The sequence below is a fragment of the Ovis aries genome, chromosome 6 (assembly GCF_016772045.2).
Source record: "Ovis aries strain OAR_USU_Benz2616 breed Rambouillet chromosome 6, ARS-UI_Ramb_v3.0, whole genome shotgun sequence".
Taxonomy (NCBI): Eukaryota; Metazoa; Chordata; class Mammalia; order Artiodactyla; family Bovidae; genus Ovis; species Ovis aries.
The window spans coordinates 4,086,691-4,103,397 of record NC_056059.1 but is presented as its reverse complement, the minus strand read 5'-3'; the positions used below and the strand labels follow the sequence as shown (position 1 = coordinate 4,103,397).

Genomic DNA, 16,707 nt, shown 5'->3' with positions numbered 1-16,707 from the left:
GGAATTCCTTTTCTGCAGAAAAGAATTGTGAGCTGGCCAAGCTGGAGGGGCTCCCTTCCACCAACACTCCCCACCAAGTGAAGCCTGTTTGTCCTAGGGCTACATCCCGCCACAGTCTGTTTCCCACTTGGTTATAACCCGACCTTCAAGAGAAGCCAATCTGTCCTCTAGAGCCTGTACTCTGCGATTGCCACCCGCAGGCACTGCCAACCACTTAATCGTGTTTTGATTTTGTTCTCTGGCTTCAAGAAGGGTATTTCCATTTCGATAGTCAACTGGCAGATCTGCATTTTCTCACTGTTTGGAATCTAGAATATAACTATTTCAAGTGTATCTATGAAATGCACATTTCTTAATATACTTTTCATTTCTTACACTCTTTTTTTTTTTTTAATTTTCAAGCTATAGTTTCTGTACCCACTTGCTCCACTTCACAACCTGACCTCTCCCATCTCTGTGAACATGAGGCCATGGCTCAGTGACAATTCCCTGTGGAGGTTTCTTCAAATCCACGCCTGGTCCTCTCCCTCTCTGCTTTTCAGAGTAGCTAGATTCCATTCATCCAGTGTGAACTCTCTAGATTTCTCTTTCCTTTGTCTCAAAGTTTAATTAACATTCTCCCTGCATCCTCTCTCCATTCTGCTTGAAAGGGGCCCTATTTCAAGGCTGATGATCCTCTTGTGTTCTTGATCTCAAGCCCCCAATTTGTTCTTGCCCTCTCTTTTCTGCCTTCCATCTGGATATTTCCCTCAGCCCAGAAATATGCTTGTCTCTGCATTTAAAAAAGTAAACAATTCAATAAATTGAAAATTCAATAAACTGAAAATTTTCCCTCAGATATTACTTTTCCATCAAGCAATCATTTCCTCTCTTTCCTGTAAGTCTTAGATTGGTTAATAGCCGAGTCTTCCTTTGCTCTTGACCAATTCTAACCTCTGGTTTGCTCCTCATTGTTGTAACTTAATTTCCATAAATCTACTGTCCTTTAACTCCACTCCTCAGCTCACCTTTCATTCTAGTTAACTCTCATGAGGATAGAGATCTTGTGACCATTTTATCCCAGCATTTCTCACATCTAACACAAATTTTATGCTCAGTTAATATTTGTTTGGTTAAATGGAAACAATGTCAGATTTCATTTTCTTGGGCTCCAAAATCACTGCCGATGATGACTGCAGCCATGAAATTAAAAGACTCTTTCTCCTTGGAAGAAAAGCTATGGCAAACCTAGACAGCATACTAAAATCAGAGATATCATTTTGCCAACAAAGGTCCATCTAGTCAAGGCTATGGTTTCTCCAGTAGTCATGTACGGATGTGAGAACTGGACCATAAAGAAGGTTGAGCACCAAAGAATTGATGTTTTCAAATTGTGTTGCTGGAAAAGACTCTCAAGAGTTCCTTGGACAGAAAGGAGATCATATCAGTCAGTCCTATAGGAAATCAACCCTGAATATTCACTGAAAGGACAGATGCTGAAGCTGAAGCTCCAATACTTTGAAGCAAAGAGTTGACTCACCGGAAAAGACCCTGATGCTGGGAAAGATTGAGGGCAGGAGGAAAAGGGGGCAACAGAGGATGAGATGGTTGGAAGGCATCACTGACTCAATGGACATGAGTTTGAGCAAAGTCCAAGAGATAGTGAAGACAGAGAAGCCTAGCATGCTGCAGTTTATAGGGTGGCAGAGTCGGACATGACTTATCAACTGAACAACAACAACAAAGATGAAGATGGCAATGAAGGAGGTGTGCATTTGAGGCCATCAGAGCACATGAAAAGGCTTCCCAGGTGGTGCTAGTGGTTTAAAAAAAAAAAAAAAAAAAACCCTTCTGCCAGCGCAGGATACGTAAGAGATTATAGGCTCAATCCCTACATCAGGAAGGTCCCCTGGAGAAGGGAATGGCAACCCACCCCTGTATTCTTGCCTGAGGAATCCCACAGACAGAGGAGCCCATGGGAGGCTACAGTCCCAAGGACTGCACAGAGTCAGACACGGCTGAAGGAACCTAGCATGAGCACATGAAGAAACTTACAGTCTAGTGTGTTAAAATTGGAAAAATAGTCTTGAGGAAGATAGTCACTGGAAGTGTTTCAAAAGATTTAGTCTCTGATGTGAGTCTTGACCGTAGAGTACTAATTAGGTAAAGAAATGGTTAGAATACAGAAATATAGAGAGGAGAATTTAGCACAATGTATGACAGGGACTTTCTAAGAGGCAAGAATTTGTGATTCAAATCTGCAATACCCAGTGTGTCTTGCTCTATGTTCTCTAATGGAAAATCTTTACATCCCTCTAACATCACACACATTTATATCTATTACACAAGGCTATCCAGGGGTGACCTATAATATCAAAAATAACTGGTACACACTGAGTATATACTAAATGCCCAATATGGCTCTAAATGCTTTTCTTCTTAATTGATTCTCAGGAAAATCCTTTTAAGTATGAATTATTATTCCTCCCACTTTATAGTTGAGGAAACTAAGGTCCAGAAGGAATTGGACCTGAGATATAGCTCTCTAGTCAGAAGTTATGCTCTCATTCATCATACGGTATTGTCTCCTTTTGGGCTTAAAATATTTTGCCTTCAACTTCATCCTTGTGGGATTTATGTAACTTTGGTATTTGCTCATCAGATAATGTAAAGAAAGACCCAAGGCATATCCTTTGTGCTAAGCTATCCAAAACTTCTGTCCCTAATTGAAATTTTTAAAGGCTCATAGAGGGGGAAACAGTGGAAACAGTGTCAGACTTTATTTTGGGGGGCTCCAAAATCACTGCAGATGGTGATTGCAGCCATAAAATTAAAAGACACTTACTCCTTGGAAGAAAAGTTATGACCAACCTAGACAGCATATTAAAAAGCAGAGGCATTACTTTGCCAACAAAGGTCTGTCTAGTCAAGGCTACGGTTTTTCCAGTAGTTGCGTATGGATGTGAGAGTTGGACTGTGAAGAAAGTTGAGTGCCGAAGAATTGATGCTTTTGAATTGTGGTGTTGGAGAAGATTCTTGAGAGTCCCTTGGACTGCAAAGAAATCCAACCAGTCCATTCTAAAGGAGATTAGTCCTGGGGTTTCTTTGGAGGGAATGATGTTAAAGCTGAAACTCCAGTATTTTGGCTACCTCATGTGAAGAGTTGACTCATTGGAAAAGACTCTGATGCTGGGAGGGATTGCGGGCAGGAGGAGAAGGGGACAACAGAGGGTGAGATGGCTGGATGGCATCACCGACTCAATGGACGTGACTTAGAGTGAACTCCGGGAGTTGGTAATGGATAGGGAGGCCTGGGGTCACAAAGAGTCGGACATGATTGAGTGACTGAACAGAACTGAACTGAACTGAGAGGGTTTCATAGACAACACATGTTAAATGATCTAAATTAAAATGTAGCCACAAAATGTATGCAAAGATTGGTGGAATTATCCACATACCTTTCCTGATAATGATCTAATAGTTGTCATGGATTGTGGGTTGTTATGGTGATGAAAGGAGACTGAATTTTAAGGAAATATAAAATGATAAAATGTGGAAGAAGCTTTAAAAAATTATAAAACCATTCATCCAAAGATACCTACTTCAACGTATCTACTTTGTATCAGAAAATATTCTAAAATTGGCTACGTAAAAATCACCTGATTTTCTCTTGTTATCCGAAGGAACACAAGTGGTTAGAACTAATATAAAGACACAGTTGCAGAAACTTTTTAAAATCAGATTTACCAGACAAGTATTAAAAAAAAAATGTGGTGTGAAAGATGAAACAGAAAAAGTGCCTTCTAAGCTACACAGAGCAGCTTGGACTTTAACTTACAAAATTAAGGCCAGTTGAGTTACTTAAGATCACATTAGTCAGGGACAGCAAGACTACAAGGTGTGTTTTGTCTGCCGTGCATCCTATATCAGCATTCAGAAGCTAACAGCTGGAAGTAAGTTTAGAAGTATCAAGTTCAACCCTTCTTATCAATTCTTTTCCTAGATAAATAAAAGTTCAGTTCAGTTCAGTTCAGTCACTCAGTCGTGTCCGACGCTTTGCGACCCCATGAATCGCAGCACGCCAGGCCTCCCTGTTCATCACCATCTCCCAGAGTTCACTCAAACTCACGTCCATCAAGTCAGTGATACCATCCAGCTGTCTCATCCTCTGTCGTCCCCTTCTCCTCCTACCCCCAATCCCTCCCAGCATCAAAGTCTTTTCCAATAAGTCAACTCTTTGCATGAGGTGGCCAAAGTACTGGAGTTTCAGCTTTAGCATCATTCCTTCCAAAGAAATTCCAGGGCTGATCTCCTTCAGAATGGACTGGTTGGATCTCCAACACCACAGTTCAAAAGCATCAATTCTTCGGTGCTCAGCTTTCTTCACAGTCCAACTCTCACATCCATACATGACCACTGGAAAAACCATAGCCTTGACTAGACAGACCTTAGTCGGCAAAGTAATGTCTCTGCTTTTGAATATGCTATCTAGGTTGATCATAACTTTTCTTCCAAGGAGTAAGCGTCTTTTAATTTCATGGCTGCAGTCACCATCTATAGTGATTTTGGAGCCCAAAAAAATAAAGTCTGACACTGTTTCCACAGTTTTCCCATCTATTTCCCATGAAGTGATGGGACTGGATGCCATGATCTTCGTTTTCTGAATGTTGAGCTTTACACCAACTTTTTCACTCTCCTCTTTCAGTTTCATCAAGACGCTTTTTAGTTCCTCTTCACTTTCTGCCATAAAGGTGGTGTCATCTGCATATCTGAGTTTATTGATATTTCTCCTAAGGCAGAAATGGTGAATTGGTTTACACACGACCTGATTAGTGACAGAAAGGGGTTTCCTAACCTCCTAACTCCAACACCAGTGTTTTTTCTGCAACTGAATACTTGTCTACTCAAAGGTTCCAGTTTGGCAAAGTTTGATCCTATGAGAAACTACGGTTATTGTCATTTTCTCCTTTTTGTTACCAGAAATTTCTTATGATCCTTTAAAAACTTAAAAGGAACCAATGACATGATGGTGGCTGGGGAGGAGGTGGATTGGATCAGTGATAGAGAACAGCCTCGGGTAAAGAAGAGCATTTACCACTGATACCATTTAGAATTGTCAGCACGTGGTAATAATAAAAGCTAGAGCATATTTTAGTCAGTTTAATTACCATTTTCCAATTTAAAACAACACACTGTCTTATTGCCAACACATGGGGTGGCAATTCAAAATTGTGTCAGTAGTAGAACATGTTTCTCTGGGCTCTGGAAAGCACAAAAAGGACAAAAGAAGCAAATACATTCAAGCAGTAAATTACACCAAATGTCTAATGATCTTCACTTCCCAATAAGTAGACCCTACAAACAAAAAATTTTGGCTTCCTTGAAAATATAAAAACTAAAAAGCCTCTTGATGAAAGTGAAAGAGGAGAGCGAAAAAGTTGGCTTAAAGCTCAACATCCAGAAAACGAAGATCATGGCATCCAGCCCCATCACTTCATGGGAAATAGATGGGGAAACAGTGGAAACAGTGTCAGACTTTATTTTGGGGGGGCTCCAAAATCACTGCAGATGGTAAGTGCAGCCATGAAATTAAAAGACGCTTACTCCTTGGAAGAAAATTTATGACCATCCTAGATAGTATATTCAAAAGCAGAGACATTACTTTGCCGACTAAGGTCCGTCTAGTCAAGGCTTTGGTTTTTCCAGTAGTCATTTATGGATGAGAGCGTTGGACTGTGAAGAAGGCTGAGTGCTGAAGAATTGATGCTTTTGAACTGTGGTGTTGGAGAAGACTCTTGAGAGTCCCTTGGACTGCAAGGAGATCCAACCAGTCCATTCTGAAGGAGATCAGCCCTGGGATATCTTTGGAAGGAATGATGCTAAAGCTGAAACTCCAGTACTTTGGCCACCTCATGCAAAGAGTTGACTCATTGGAAAAGACTCTGATGCTGGGAAGGATTGCGGTCAGGTGGAGAGGGGGATGACCGAGGATGAGATAGTTGGATGGCATCACGGACTCAATGGACACGAGTCTGAGTGAACTCCAGGAGATGGTGATGAACAGGGAGGCCTGGCGTGCTGCGATTCATGAGGTCACAAAGAGTCGGACACGACTGAGCGACTGAACTGAACTGAACTGACAATATAACATTTTAGGACTGTATATGAAACAGTAAGATCACTCCATAAAAGTAGAATTTGTTCATTTTGTTATATACGTATTTTAAATTATTTGTTTCAGTTCAGTCACTTAGTCATGTCCAACTCTTTGTGACCCCATGGACGGCAGCACACCAGGCCTCCCTGTCCATCACCAGCTCCTGGAGCTTGCTCAAATTCATGTCCACTGAGTCACTGATGCCATCTAATCATCTCATGCTCTGTCCTCCCCCTTCTCCTGCCTTCAATCTTTCCCAGCATCAGGGTCTTTTCCAATGAGTCAGCTCTTTGCATCAGGTGGCCAAAGTGTTGGATCTTCAGCATCAATCCTTCCAATGACTATTCAGGACTGATTTCTTTTAGTACAGACTGGTTGGATCTCCTTGCTACCCAAGGGACCCTCAAGAGTCTTCTCAAAAACCACAGTTCAAAAGCATCGATTCTTCACTGCTCAGCTTTCTTTATGGCCCACTCTCACATTCATACAGGTGTATGATGTAAAATGACAATAAACATGGCAATTTTAAAACACTGAATTTTTCCCCATCCTTACACTGCACAAAGCTATTTATTCAAGCTCTTCACATGCAACCTTGATAGCACTGCCTCCCTAATCACTAGAACCACTGAACAGTTCCCACAGTATGTCACTTCATTTCCTTCTAAATTACTACATAGTTCATATTTTCTTTGAATCTCTGTAGGAAGCTATCTCCAGAAATTTTACACAAGACAAAATTAGTCATTCCCATCAGCTGTAAAAAGTTTGTTTAAATTGGAGTATAATTGCTTTACAATATTGTGTTAGTTTCTCCTGTACAACAACATGAATCAGACATCAGTTCAGCTCAGTTCAGTCACTCAATCATGTCTGACTCTTTGCGACCCCTTGAACCACAGCACACCAGGCCTCCCTGTCTATCACCAATTCCCGGACTTCACTCAAATTCATATCCATTGAGTCGGTGATGCCATCCAGCCATCTCATCCTGTGTCGTCCCCTTCTCCTCCTGCCCTCAATCTTTCCCAGCATCAGAGTCTATTCCAATGAGTTAACTCTTCGCATCAGGTGGCCAAAGTATTGGAGATTCATCTTCAACATCAGTCCCTCCAATAAACACCCAGGACTGATCTTCTTTAGGATGGACTGGTTAGGTCTCCTTGCAGTCCAAGGGACTCTCAAGAGTCTCTCCAACACTACAGTTCAAAAGCATCAATTCTTTGGCGCTCAGCTTTCTTCACAGTCCAACTCTCACATCCATACATGACTACTGGAAAAACCATAGCCTTGACTAGAAGGACCTTTGTTGACAAAGTCATGTCTCTGCTTTTCAATATGCTGTCTAGGTTAGTCATAGCTTTCCTTCCAAGGAGTAAGCGTCTTTTAATTTCATGGCTGCAGTCACCATCCGCAGTGATTTTGGAGCCCAGAAAAATAAAGTCTGACACTGTTTCCACTGTTTCCCATCTATTTGCCAAGAAGTGATGGGACTGGATGCCATGATCTTCGTTTTCTGAATGTTGAGCTTTAAGCCAACTTTTCACTCTCCTCTTTCACTGTCATCAAGAGGCTCTTTAGCTCCTCTTTACTTTCTGCCATAAGGGTGATGTAACCTGCATATCTGAGGTTATCGATATTTCTCCCGGCAATCTTGATTCCAGCTTGTGCTTCTTCCAGCCCAGTGTTTCTCATGATGTACTCTGCATATAAGTTAAATAAGCAGGATGACAATATACAGCTTTGATGTACTCCTTTTCCTATTTGGAACCAGTCTGTTGTTCCATGTCCAGTTCTAACTGTTCCTTCCTGACCTGTATACAGGTTTTTCAAGAGGCAGGTCAGGTGGTCTGGTCTTCCCATCTCTTTCAGAATTTTCCACAGTTTATTGTAATCCACACAGTCAAAGGCTTTGGCATAGTCAAGGAAGTAGAAATAGATGTTTTTCTGGAACTCTCTTGCTTTTTTAATGATCCAGCAGATGTTTTCAATTTGATCTCTGGTTCCTCTGCCTTTTCTAAAACCAGCTTGAACATCTACCCCCTCTCACTCAAACCTCCCTCCCACTCCCACCATCCCACCCCTCTACATCATAACAGAGCACTGAACTGAGCTCCCTGTGCTATACAGCAGCTTCCCACTAGTTATCTGTTTTACAAATAGTAGTATACATATGTCAGTGCTATTATTTCAACTTTTCCCGCCCTCTCCTCCTTCCCTCTACTGTGTCCACAAGTCTATATATCTGTCCTGCAAATAGGTTTATTGGTACCATTTGTCTAGATTCCATATGCATGTGATAATATACAATATTTGCTGGTTTTTTTTTTTTCTGATTTAATTCTCTCTGTATGACATACTCTAGGTTCATCCACAAAACTACAAATGACCCAATATCATTCTTTTTCATGGTTAAATAACATTTCCCTGTTATAAGCCCAATATATTCTTTATCCATTTATCTGCCAATGGACATTTAGGTTGTTTCCATGTCCTGGTTATTGTAAATAGTGCTGCAATGAACACTGGGGTACATGTGTCTGTTTGAATTATGATTTTCTCAGGATATGTGACCTATAGTGGGAATGCTGGGTCATATGGTAGTTTTATTCCAAGTTTCTTAAGGAATCTCCATACTGTTCTCCACAGCAGTTGTATCAGTCTACATTCCCATCAACAGTCCAAGAAGGATCCTGTTCCTCGACATCTTCTCCAGCATTTATTGTCTGTACATATGTCATGGTTACGCAGAGATTACACCAAGGATGCAACAAATCTTTAATATATGCAAATAAATCAATGTGATAAAACCATATTAACAAATTGAAAGATTAAAAAAATGATAATTTCAAAAAATGCAGCAAATGCTTTTGACAAAATTCAACACCCATTTATGATAAAAGCTCTAAAAAAATGGGCATAGAAGGAACTTATCTCAACACAATAAAGGTCATATATGATAAACCCACATTGAAAATTATTCTCATTGTAAAAACCTGAAAGTATTTCCTCTAAGATCACAAACAAGACAAGGCTGCTCACTCTCAATATTATTATTTGGCATACGTCTGGAAGTCCATAGTTCTGGAAGTTCATGGCAATCAGAGAAGAAAAAGAAATAAAAGGAATCCAGATTGGAAAAGAAGAAGTATAACTGTTATTGTTTGCAGCTGACATGATACTATACACAGAAAATTCTAAAGATGGCATCAGAAAACTACTAGAGCTAACCAATGAATTCAATAAAGTCACAGGATACAAAATTAATACACAGAAACAAATCTCTTGCATTCCTATACACTAACAGCAACAAATAAAAAGAGAGAAATTAAGGAATAATCCCTTTCAACACATCAAAAAGAATAAAATACTTAGAAATAAATATACCTAAGGAGAAAAAAGATCTGTATGCAGGAAACAGTGAAAGAAATCAAAGACAACACAAACAGATGAAGAGGTATACCCTCTCTTTGGATTGGAAGAATCAATATTGTGAAAATAACTATATTACCCAAAGCAATCTACAGATTTAATGCAATTCCTATCAAATTACCAATAGAATTTTTCACAGAAATTGAATAAAAATTTTACAAATAGCCAAAGCCAATAGCTAAATAGCCAAAGCAATCTTGAGAAAGAAAAATGGAGCTGGAGGAATCAACCTTCCTGACTTCAGACTATACTACAAGGCTACAATAATCAAGACAGTGTGGCACTGGCACAAATACAGAAATATAAATCAATGAAACAGGATAGATAGCCTAGAAATAAACCCAGACACCGATGGACACCTTACTTTTGACAGGGGAGGCAAGAATATACGATGGAGAAAATAGAGCCTCTTCAATAAATGGTGCTGGGAAAACTGGACATCTATATGTAAAAGAATGAAATTAGAAGACTTCCTAACACCATACACAAAAATAAATTCAAAATGGATTGGATTTAAATATAAGGCCAGAAACTATAAAGCTCTTAGCAGAAAACATAGGTAGTACACTCTTTGACATAAATTGCAGCAAGATCTTTTTGACCCACCTCCTGGAGTAATGGTAGTAAAAACAAACAGGACCTAATTAAACTTTAAAACTTTTGCACAGCAAAAGAAACCATAAACAAGATGCAAAGACAGCCTTTAGAGTAGGAGAAAATATCTGAAAATGAAGCAGCTGACAAAGGATTAATCTCCAAAATATACAAGCAGCACATGCAGCTCAATATATTAAAAAAAAAAAAAAAAAACACAGACATTTTAGTTAGAGAAAGGCAAGCCCATAAACTTTTAAATAGTGACTTTCATTTTGTTTTGTTTTTAGTTTATACTGTAGTTGATAATTTTTTGCTGGAAGGTTTTACTGCTTTTTAAAATGACCTTTGAACGGTTTATTTTAAGCAATATCCAACCTTGAAACTGTGAGATTAGACTCCAAGGAATAGTTACTAAATCCTTGAATATCATGCCTCCATTTTAACCTAATCTGTAAATGACCTCACCTTATCTTTGGGCATAGAAGTTAAGTAATTCAGTCTCAAGCTGGCATTAAGAAGAAAGCAATGACACACAGTGCTGTGGGAGAACATAAGATCTCTCTGCTTTCACTTTAAGAGTATTAACAGTAAGTTTGATAAGAAAGATGTTTGACTAATAAATGAAGACAAATCCAAATACCTGTAGAATAGACTATGCTGTGAAAACTTTGACTGTTGATTAAATTATTTCCTTTAAATTTTAGCATAGGCAGAGTATTAGAATTTTTAAAAATGAGAGGAATGTAGCTCTTATCTTTAGCCTTCTATGGCACCTTGGGCAAATCAACTAGACTTGTTGGGTTTATTTTCTTAACTGTAAAATGAGATGCTTAAATCCCAGGTTCCTATAAAATTCTATGAAGATGACATTTTAAAAAGTTATGTGAGAAAGACATCTGAATTTAACTATCTGTCAAAAGACATATTCAGAGTACATGAGCCATCTAAAAAGCCAAAAAAAAAAAAAAAAAGGAGATGGGGGAACAATTCATATTTTTAACAATAGGTAAAGGCTTGAAAAGGCACTTCAGAAGAATAAGCACACAAAAAGGTGCTCATCTTTGGTCACAAGAAATGCAAACTGAAAATGCAATGTGGTAACACTACATCCCACTAGAATGATTTTTTTAAATTACCAAGTATTTGCAAAGACATAGAGCAAATAGAACTAATGGGAATGTAATGTAGTATAGCTATTTCATAAAACTGTCAATATGTGCTAAATCTGAACATGATCCAGCACTTCTACTCTTAGATGTATGTCAACAACATAAAATATTCATAGAAACTTTACACATAACAGAAAAATCTAGAAACAACCTTAATGTCCATCAGTAGTAGAATGAGTAAACTAAATGTAATGTTATGTAGTGAAACTTACATACAATTATGAAAAAGACTGAATTACTGCTACATTCAACAGCATGCATGAATCTCAGAGATATTAACAATGTGCAAAAGAAGATAGACACAAAAGAATATTTTATTTACATGCAATTCAAAGACAAGCAAAATTAATCCTTGGTGACAGAAATCAAAATAGTGGTTACCTTTGGGACCAGAATACTGATTGGGAGGCTGAGAATGTTTTAAATTTTGATTTAGGTTGTAGTTGTATGGTTTTATTCATTTATAAAAATGCATTAAGCTTTATTATATCTATTGTTAATTAAAAATAGATTTATAAAATTCATCATTTTACAGTATTATATGATGTCATATGAATTAGAAGATGATTGCTGCTTGGCAGGAAAGCTATGACAAACCTAGATGGTGTGTTAGAAAGCAAAGACATCACTTTGCCAACAAAAGCCCATATAGCCAAGGCTGTGGTCTTTCAGTAGTCATGTACAGAAAGAGCTGGACCATAAAGAAGGTGGAGAACTGAAGAACTGATGCTTTCAAACTGTGGTGCTGGAGAAGACTCAAGAGTCCTTTGGACAGCAAGGAGATCAATCTTGAAAGAAATCAACCCTGAATACACATTGGAAGGACTGATGCTGAAGCTGGAGCTTCAATACTTCGGCCACCTGACGTGAACAGCCTACTCAGTGGAAAAGACTCTGATGCTGGGAAAGATTGAAGGAAGAAGGAGAAGAGGGCAACAGAGGATGAGATGGTTAGATGGCATTACTAGTTCAATGGACACGAGCTTGGGAAAACTCTGGAAGATGGTGAGAGACAGGGAAGCCTGGCATGCTGCAGACCAGGGGGTCTCAAAGAGTGAGACACAACTTGGCAGCTGAACAATAACATGATGTCAAAAAATTCACTCCCCAAATTTTTATGATTGAAAAAATATAGATCTGAAGTTTGCTAGCTAATTCAGTACGGATCATGTCTGCAACTCAAGATTCCCAACCCAGAGAAAATAGCCCCATTGGGATGAAGCCCTAAGGCATCATCAAGAGTAACAAGAAAGAGACTGGTGACAACTTTGATGACATGAACCTCTCTGAGTGCCTCCTCCATGACATCTACACCTATGGTTTTGAGACAACTGCCATCCAGCACTGAACCATTCTTCATTGTATCAAGGACTATGATGTGACTGCTCAAGCCCAATCTGGGATTGGTAAACTGGCAACCTTTGCCATATCAATTCTGCAACAGAATGAATTTGATCTAAAGACCACCAGGCCTTGGTCCTAGCAGCCATTCAGAGTTGGCTCAGCAGATACAGAAGGAAGTCACAGCATTAGGGGATTATATGGGTGCCCTCTGCCATGCCTCCATTGGGGGTACACCCACTGCGAGTACTAATGTGTGTGCTGAGGGGCAGAACACACAGGTAGGAAGCTCTCATTTCACTTTGGGCACCCTAGGCCATAGGTTTGATATGCTTAACAAGAGACATCTTTCTCTCAAACACATTCAGATATTTATACCAGATGAAGTTGATGAAATGATTAAGGACCAGAATATCTATGACATATTCCAAAAGCTTAATAGCAAAACCCAGGTGGTTCTGCTGTCAGCTACAATGCCTTTCAATGTGCTTGAAGTGACCAAGAAGTTCATGAGGGACTCAATTCAAATTCTTGTCAAGAAAGAAGAGTTGACCCTGGAGGGTATCCACCAATTCCACATCAATGCGGAACGAGAGACGTGGAAATCAGACTCACTGTGTGACTTAAACAAAACCTTGACCATTACACAGGCAGTCATCTTCAACACCTGAAGGAAGGCCTCCTGGTCCACTAAGAAGATGCAATACTGAGACTTCACTGTCTCTGCCATGGGCAGAGATATGAACCAAAAAATGAAATGTAATCATGACGGAGTTCCCCTCTGGCTCTAGCAGAGTATTGATTACCATTGACCTACTGGCTAGAGGTATCAATGTGCAGCAGGTTTCCTTAGTCATAAACTATGATCTTCCCACCAACAGGAAAAAGTAAGTCCATATAATCAGTCATGGTGAACATTTTGGTGGTGGTAGTGTGGCTATTAACATGGTGACAGGCCTTGGAGACAATTCCTGCAACACCTCCAATGAAGAGCTGCCCCTCAGTGTAGCTGACTGCATCTGACAGCAGCTGTTCTACTATCTAGCCCCAGCCAGGAATCGACCTTGGGGGACCAAGGAGCAGCAAGAAGGGGGAGGAACGGAGCCAAGGGCTGGACATCTTGCCATTTTTTTTCTTTGAATAAATGTTGCTTTTTGAGGCAAAAGAAGGAACCATGAATATTCTGGAAACCCATTTCTTTGGGGGTAGGCCCCAAAACACTAATCACTTTCCCTAACCTAGTCAGCCTCTGAACTCCCGAGGCTCTCTTCCCCCTAGCTGAACTCTTCTGGAAAATTGGTCAAAGGTGGGTAGGGGGCTGTAAGCTGTCACTCGTTTCACATGCTGGACCAAATCTGGAGGCAGGGAACCTGACTTATCTGGGCAGGGGATCGCCCCAGGTGACAGGGGTAGCCCCTCTTACATTGATTTGTATAGTACCGATTCATATATACCAATTCAGGAAATCAATTAAATGAGTTGGAAATTAAATGACTTAGAAACTTAAAAAAAAATTATTCTTTTAATTACTATTTCTTCAGTTTAATTTAAGTATCGATTTTAATATTTCATTTTTAAATCAAATGTTCAGTATATGATCCCATTTTCCTAAAATTATTTCTACTTATATAGCCAAATATGCAATTTTCACAAAATATTCACCAAATGTTAATGATTTTTTTCCAGATGGTGAAATTGAGAGAAAAACTTACTTTTGTCATATCTTTTCTAGATTGTTTGATTTTTTTATAATGGAATTTATAATTTTAACAAAAATCCTAGAGCCATTATGCTTTAAGAAAAATGAATAAAGCTATATTGATAACATGCCTGGTGACTGGCCCTGGGAAAGATAATCAATGGAGTTTGAGTAACTCAACATTGGCAACATAACCCATAGCCAGCATCATTCTAAAATCCCTGCCTCCTTTTTGCTCCTTTCTCTTTGCCAGCGGCACTGTTGTTAATGACTGCTGCTGCTAAGTCACTTCAGTCGTGTCAGACTCTGTGCAACCCTATAGATGGCAGCCCACCAGGCTCCGCCGTCCCTGGGATTCTCCAGGCAAGAACACTGGAGTGGGTTGCCATTTCCTTCTCCAATGCATGAAAGTGGAAAGTCAAAGTGAAGTCGCTCAGTCGTGTCCGACTCTTAGTGACCCCGTGGACTGCAGCCCACCAGGCTCCTCCGTCCATGGGATTTTCCAGGCAAGAGTACTGGAGTGGGGTGCCATTGCCTTCTCTGGTTGTTAATGACTGAGGATACCACTAAGAAGCTCTGTAGCTCATCTCAGGGCTGAACCTGTTCCATGAGCGCATGGCTACCATATGGTCCGGCAATCCTACTCCTGGGCATATATCTAGAGAAAACCATAATTTGAAAAGATAGGTACCCCAGTGTTCACTGCAGCACTATTTACGATAGCCAAGATATGGAAGAAATCTAAATGTCCATTGATGGAGGAACAGATAAAGAAGATGTTATATATACACACACAATGGAATATTACTCAGCCACTAAAAAAAAAAAAAAAATAATGTCCCTTGAAGCCATATGGATGGACCTAGAGCTTGTTATACTGAATGATACAAGTCACACAGAGAAGGACAAATATCATTTGATATTGCTTAAAAGAGGAATCTAAAAAAAATAGTACAATTGAACATATTTTTAAAATAGCAACCGAGTCACAGATATAGAAAATAAACTTATGGTTGCCATGAGGAAGGGGAGGAAGGATAAATTGGGAGATTGGGACTGACATATACACACCACTATATATAAAATAGGAAACTAATAAGAACATACTGTATAGCATGGATAACTCTACTCAATATTCTCTAATGACCTGTGTGGAAATGGAATCTAAAACTGAGTGGCTATATGTACAACCGATTTACTCTGCTATACACCTGAAACTAACACATTATAAATTGATTTACTACAATAAAAATTAATTTTAAAAAAAGATCCTTTGGCTACTCTTCCCCTACTGTTGTCACCCTTACACTTCTCCCAGTCACCTCTCCCACAGCTGCAATTATGGCCTACTTTTCCAGGTCCTTTAGCCATCCACACTGCTATGGACAGGATGCCTCTTCCTGCTGAGATAGGCTCTAATGCATATGTCCTTTCTTTTCCCTGAGTCAAGCTGAACCCATGAAGATTATAGGAAGTCTGAATATATGCATTATTTCCCACAGCAGAGGGCTGTGGACCCCCAAATTGTAGATATTTGTCAAAGTTGATGCTATTTCTTTTAGTCTGATTATCTTTCCTAACTGGGGGAAGGAGTTTCCCTTTGTAGATCTTTTTTAAGAGACAAGGTCTCAAGATGGCAGAGGAAAAGAGTGGAGAGACCACTTTCTCCCCCACAAATTCATCAAAAGAACATTTAAACGCTGAGTAAATTCCACAAAACAACTTCTGTATGCCAGCAGAGGACATCAGGCACCCAGAAAAGCAGCCCATTGTCTTTGAAAGGAGGTAGGAAAAAATATAAAAGACAAAAAATGAGAAATGTCTCTGCTTTTGAATATGCTATCTAGATTTGTCATAACTTTCCTTCCAAGGAGTAAGCATCTTTTAATTTCATGGCTGCAGTCACCATCTGCAGTGATTCTGGAGCCCCCAAAAATAAAGTCTGACACTGTTTTCACTGTTTTCCCATCTATTTCCCATGAAGTGATGGGACCAGATGCCATGATCTTCGTTTTCTGAATGTTGAGCTTTAAGCCAACTTTTTCACTCTCCTCTTTCACTTTCATCAAGAGGCTTTTTAGTTCCTCCTCACTTTCTGCTTATAAGGGTGGTGTCATCTGGATATCTGAGGTTATTGATGTTTCTCCCAGAAATCTTGATTCCAGCTTGTATTTCTTCCAGTCCAGGGTTTCTCATGATGTACTCTGCGTATAAGTTAAATAAGGAGGGTGACAATATGCAGCCTTGACATACTCCTTTTCCTATTTGGAACCAGTCTGTTGTTCCATGTCCAGTTCTAGCTGTTCCTTCCTGACCTGCATACAGATTTCTCA

General features: G+C 39.5%; 1 pseudogene; it reads left to right on the top strand.

Annotated features, from left to right (window-relative positions):
- The first annotated feature begins 12,502 nt into the window (after positions 1-12,502).
- On the top strand, positions 12,503-13,698 carry LOC101114704 (eukaryotic initiation factor 4A-I-like; annotated as a pseudogene).
- The last annotated feature ends 3,009 nt before the right edge of the window (positions 13,699-16,707 follow it).